Here is a 6,000-nt window from a genome sequence, read left to right on the forward strand (position 1 = left end):
TATCTATGTGTTCATGGGTGAGCTACTTAACTCCTCTGAACTTCCATTTCTTCATTTGCAACATGGAGAAATTAATACTTACATTGCTTATATCACCATCTTGCTATGAGGAAAGGAATTTGTAAGCTTGAAATAACTAGAGAAACATGAGCTATTATTAGTCTAATCCTGAGATTATGCCAAGAAATAGAGACAAAGGTAGGAAACAGGGTCAGGGAGCCAAATAATAGCATATCTTTCAGTGTATGGACAAGCAGCATGGAATAGGGGATAGTGAGCCAGTCTTGGAATCATTAGAAGACTAAGTCCCTTCTCTGACACATACTAATTATGCATCTGTGGACATGTCCCTCAACTTCTCAATGTCTAAAGAAATAGTCAAGCCTAAATTGCTGAGCAGGTACTGATCTGCAGTGGTATGAGGAATATTCTTCACTAGGGATCTATCTCTACTGATGCTGTCACAAGTCCAGCATAAAATTGCACATTCACAAGAATGTGCACACATACATCTATGATGGATGGTATAGGTGGCATTACTCCACTATTCCTTCTTTCTGCCATCCCTCACCAGTCAGTCCAGATTTCTGTTCAATGGTGTACCCTTTCAGGTTTAAAGCTGAAACAATCTTACTTTGATTTTATGGCTTTCATGTTCCCAGATTGTCATGGGGAAGGATATTATATTATTTTTTATCCCCAAACTGGATGATAGAGTCATCAATTTGAGCTGTAATGGATTTGAGAGAGCATATGGTGCAACCTCCTAATTTTATAGAGTAAGAAAGTAGGGCTTAGTGAGGTTAAGGGACTTGCCCGTGGTCACACAACTGGTAAGGATTAGAAGTGGGACTCAGTTCCTAGTTCTCCTGAATTCAATTCCAACATTCTATTCCCTACACTCTGCTACCACTCAGTCCACAACCTTTTTCAAACTCTTATTAACAAAGGATTTATGATTGTGTACTTCTGGGGAATAAATTCATGGGAATAAAATGGAAAACAAAAGATAATGAATGGAGTCCCAATAGTGTAGCAATTTTTCTTGGACAGACATACGTACATACATACATATATACCTACACCATTCATACATACGTTAATATATGTGTCTGTTATGTGTTTGCCTTCATTTCTTCCTGCATATTCCTGAGTAAGAAATAAAATCATGATATCTTGGGTTTTCCCCTATCCTTCATTCTCACTGGTAGCAACATGGATTTTGAAGTGAGACAATAGGTATAAATGGGAACCCATTTAGTCTCAAGCAAAAGTAATTGATATTTTGGAAAGTCTTTGAAACTAGCAGTCTTCATGTCAAAGGTTCTCTTCTTAACACAAAAGGGCCAATTAAGGGACTTCTCATTTATCTAGTTGCTTGTTTCCACCAGGTAGAACCTAGAAACCTCTGTATCTGGCATTTCCCCAAGGAAAGCCCATTCATTCCCTTACAAGCACTCAGGCTCACAAAGCTTCAAAACATGGAAGAGTTGTATCTGCACTTTTTAAGGCTAAGACATGACTGAAATCCAAGTGCATCGAACTAAAGATGGAAACCATTCCTTGCTCCTACCGGATCACCCTTCTGGGTACAGTCCCCATGACTTATGGATGGAGGCCTAGAAAGGGGAAATCTGGATTTTGCTCCTCCACATTAGTATTTAATGTCTTGTTGCTTTGTTGTGAACAATTCTCCTGACTATACTCTTGCACTCCTTTCTAGGCCAATATCATGGGATTTTTCTCAATTATTTCACTCTCCTCAGCTATCCTCTTTGCTTCTTGTTATTTGGTTCTGCTAGAGTATATAGTAATAGTTGTTGCTTCTCCAGGTACCAGCCATAGTGTATCGGGGCTACTATCTGTTATAGAGGGATAACACTAGGGTCAGTCAAAGCTGATATTTTCCACCTTGAGACCCTGGTATCCTTTAGGACTCTTTAACATGTTAGTATTTTTGTGTCGTATTGCCTCACACTTCACACAAAGGGTCTCCAGATGGCTTCAGAAAGATTTCTTTATTGTATCATTCAACGGTTTTTTGTTTTCTTCCTCTCCATGTTGTCTTTTCCTCCTTTCTACCTCCCACCCTCATTCATAGGTGATATTTTTTTTTCTGCTTATGCCATCACCTCCCACTGATTCTTTTGAGATTTCCCAAGATATACTGGTAAATATTTCACAATCGGCTTTCCAAAACCTCCTAATATATAACATTTAAACAGCTTTTTTTTTTTTACATTTTCCCCATCACTTTTAAAAGTCTAAACAATTAAAAGTCTTTTATTTAGCCAAGAAAACAAAAAAAAAAAATCAAGCCTTGAGTTTGCCTATTTCTGAGGTGTAAATGCTCAGAATAAAAATTTAACGCTTGACTCTTGGAACTGGCTTCAGCAAAGTGCTTTTTTGTAGAGCAACTGTCACTATTATTTTCTTCTTCCATCTTCTTCAGGGATAACTAACCTGAACTACTTCTTAAGGATACCCAAAAGGGAGTGGGAAGGTAAAGATCTCATTATAGATGCCTGTAACTCAGAGGGAGAGGAGTCATGCTTACATGTGAAAAAATTAAGCATCTTCCTACTTTGGGGGAGGGGATCATCTCAGAGTCTGTGACGCCAAAGTCAAACTGATTGGATTTGCCTTGCTGGAAATCCTGGTCTGTGGACCTTGGGAAACTCACTTTCCTTATTGTATCAAGGATAATTTAGAGGAAAATGACTGCTAAAGGAATTCAGACAAAAAAAATTAACCCATTAGCATAGGCTTTTGGTCCTTCATAAGTGTTCATTTCTCTTCAGGTGGTGGAATTAATGAAATCAAAGTTGACTCCTTTGGCAACTTGATTCAGTCAGTTAGGAAATGTAGACTGCCATCAAAGCATAGCCAAAACATGACTGAAAGTTGGTCCATACAGACCTTGGGCTTCCTCCTCAATGCCTAGTTCAGTGGTGGTCGCACAACAGAGACATTTGGTGAGACATATTCCAAGAAGAAGAAATCCTTTGTTTAGAGTCAGAAACATGGATTCAAGTCCTGGTTCTAATGGTCATATGTCCTTAGACTCAAGATTGCTTTCTGCTTATTATGAAGAAATTAAGATCCAGAAAAGAGAAATGATTTGCCCAAAGACACACAGTAAGTTAACAGTAGGACTGGAAGTAGAAACTGAGTCTCCTGGTTTCAAGAACAATACATGAAGCTGCCAAATAGTACTGGGACCTTCAATGTTTTTTTTTAATTTCTCCCATATGTGCTTCCCAAATTAATAACATGGCGGAAACTAGAAGATTCGACAGAAGAAGGGTACAACAGAAAGAACAGTGAAATGAGAGTCAGAAGACACGTTCAAATCCCAGCACTGTCACTCACCAGCTATGTAACTCTAGACAAGTCACTTCCCCTCTGATCAGAAAAGTGAAAAAAAAAAAAACTAAACTAGATTACCTCTAAGGTGTTTTCTAAATTTAAAAGCATGTAAGTCCCTAAAACTGTCATGGATGTGTCTCCTTCTTGAGCTCATTCTTCAGCAGAGCTTATAACAATCTTTGAAATTGGTCCTATACCCTTGTTTGGACCATCAGGTGTAAAGAAACATATTAGTTATTGGTATAATGAATTCAGTAATTTGATGCCCATCAGATGCTTTGGACAATATTACAGTGCCATCTGCTCCCAAATAGGACCTTAATGGCTAAAGAGATATGTCTAAATATCTACTGTGATCTTTAAAAATCTACTGCCATCTCCCCACACACCCACTAATCTACCAATTATGGAGACTTCCTTTGCAGGATTATGGAGACCTTTGAGGTGTGGTAGAGAGAGGAGACAGCCTGGAATAGTGGAATCACTTGATCTAGGTTCAAGACCTCCCCTTGCCACCAACTTGCAGTTTTACTTCCCTTCTCTTAGTCTCAGTTTCATAGAATTTGACTTTACAAGCTCGAAGAGACCCTAGAGGCCAACCACTTCATTTTTATAGACAAGAAAGCTGAGACCTGTAGTGGTTAAATCACTTGCCTAAGGTCACACAAGTAGTAAAAGTGGCAGAGGTGGGATTTGAATCCAAATCTAGTGTTTGAAAAGGTTGGCATACATCACCTTTAATGGCCTTTCCAGTTCTATTATGTCCTAGTATTCTAAGATCCCTTCCAGAATACTATATATTATATATTCCGAAGTCCCTTACAATTCTAAGATTCTGTGTTCTAATGAGAAGCATGGTGTAGTGCCAAGGGCATTGGTCATGGAGTCAGAAGAGACTACATTTAAATCTTACCTCTGGCATTTTACATCTTCCCTCTGTAACTACCTACTATTTAACTACTTTGTATTTACTTATATTAATCACTTTGCATTTATTCTGTATGTATTTTTCTGTCATTTTTTGTCTTCACAATTAGAATATAAACTCCTTGTGAGTAGAGATTGTTTCATTGTTTCATTCTTTATACTTTTATTCACAGTGCTCAATATAGTGCCTGGCACAAAGTAGGCGCTTAATAAATACTTAGTGATTACATGATCAATTATACTTGAATCATCTCATCTCTTTGAGTCTCACTTCCCTCCTCTGTAAAGTGGGAATAATAATGTTTTGTGAGTTATTACAGAGATAAAAGGTATATAAAGTGTTTTGTAATCCTTAAAACACTTATTATACACATTAGCTCTGGCTATAAAGCCAGAATTGTAACATTCTATGCTCTACCTTCTAATATTCTATGGTCCAAGGTCCTTTCCCTTCTAACTCTAGCATTCTGTGAGCCTAATTCTATGCTTTGAGCTATGAAGATCTATCCTTGTTTCTCAACGTGCTACATATATCAGTATAACTTGGTTCTTCATCACAAAATGCCAGATTTGATATGCTTGATAATATGCCCCTTATCTTCAACACTCTTAAATGGGGACATTTGCATACAATCCAGGGAATCAAGACACAAAAGTTATGGGAAGGTTGAATGGGTCCCTCTTTCTCTGTTCGTTCATTCATTCATTTATTTATATATCATCTATCTATTTATCTATGTATCTATCTATCCTGAAGAAGAATTCTTAGCCACTGCTACAAACTACTCTATGTTCTGCTATTGGAACTGTTAACTGGTGGCCAATGATTGAAATGTTGTGATTTCCATTTTGCTGGAATGTCTCATTTATTGTTCCCTCACCCATGACTACCATTTCTTCATGTAGCCAAGCTCTGGAATACACATCACTGTTGCCTGAACTCTAGGTCCCATTTCCTTTCCAGGATACATTAAGATAATGACGGGGAAGCAGATATCCTGAGCAAGTCATTCTACCCTCTTTGCCTCAGTTTTCTCATCTATAAAATGAACTGGAGAAGGAAATGACAAACTATTCCAGTATCTTTGCAAAGAAAATCTTATGGACAATATGGTCCAAGGGGTCATAAAGAGTCAGACATGACTGAACAACAACAACATTCCCTTAAGCTATCTCCTGTCACTAAGGAGGTGCCAGTCTAGGTTAAGGCTCCCACATGGAAATGTAACTACCATATGCTATCATTAAGTGCACTTTGAGTATTACAGTGTTACAGAATTTTTGAGGAGAGACTAATGTTGGGTGAGGTGTTCAGGAAAGACTTTAAAGAGAAGGAAAAAGAATGTACTACTTCACTCAATGTAAAGGCTGGGATTCAGAGAGGCAAAGAAAAAGGAATGGGGAATGGCAAGAGGAAGGGAGACTTTCCAAGTAGAGGGATTAACATGAGAAAAGGCAAAGAATGGTAAAGGCAAGAAGTGTTACACTGGAAAGCAAGAAGATCTCAGTTTCACTAGAGGAAAGGTGATCTCTACCTGCCAGGGTGCCATGACTTAAAGGCCAGAGGCCATAGACAAGGATGCAGCTATCACTGACTTTATGACATATGGTCATCACTGTACAATTCTTTGATGTATTCTGTGCCTAAGTCTGACAAATAGAAATAGAGCCCAGTGAATGATATTTTCTTAAAAAAAAAAAAAA

This window comes from Vombatus ursinus, unplaced genomic scaffold (genome assembly GCF_900497805.2).
Source record: "Vombatus ursinus unplaced genomic scaffold, bare-nosed wombat genome assembly UNPS02014786.1, whole genome shotgun sequence".
Lineage (NCBI taxonomy): Eukaryota > Metazoa > Chordata > Mammalia > Diprotodontia > Vombatidae > Vombatus > Vombatus ursinus.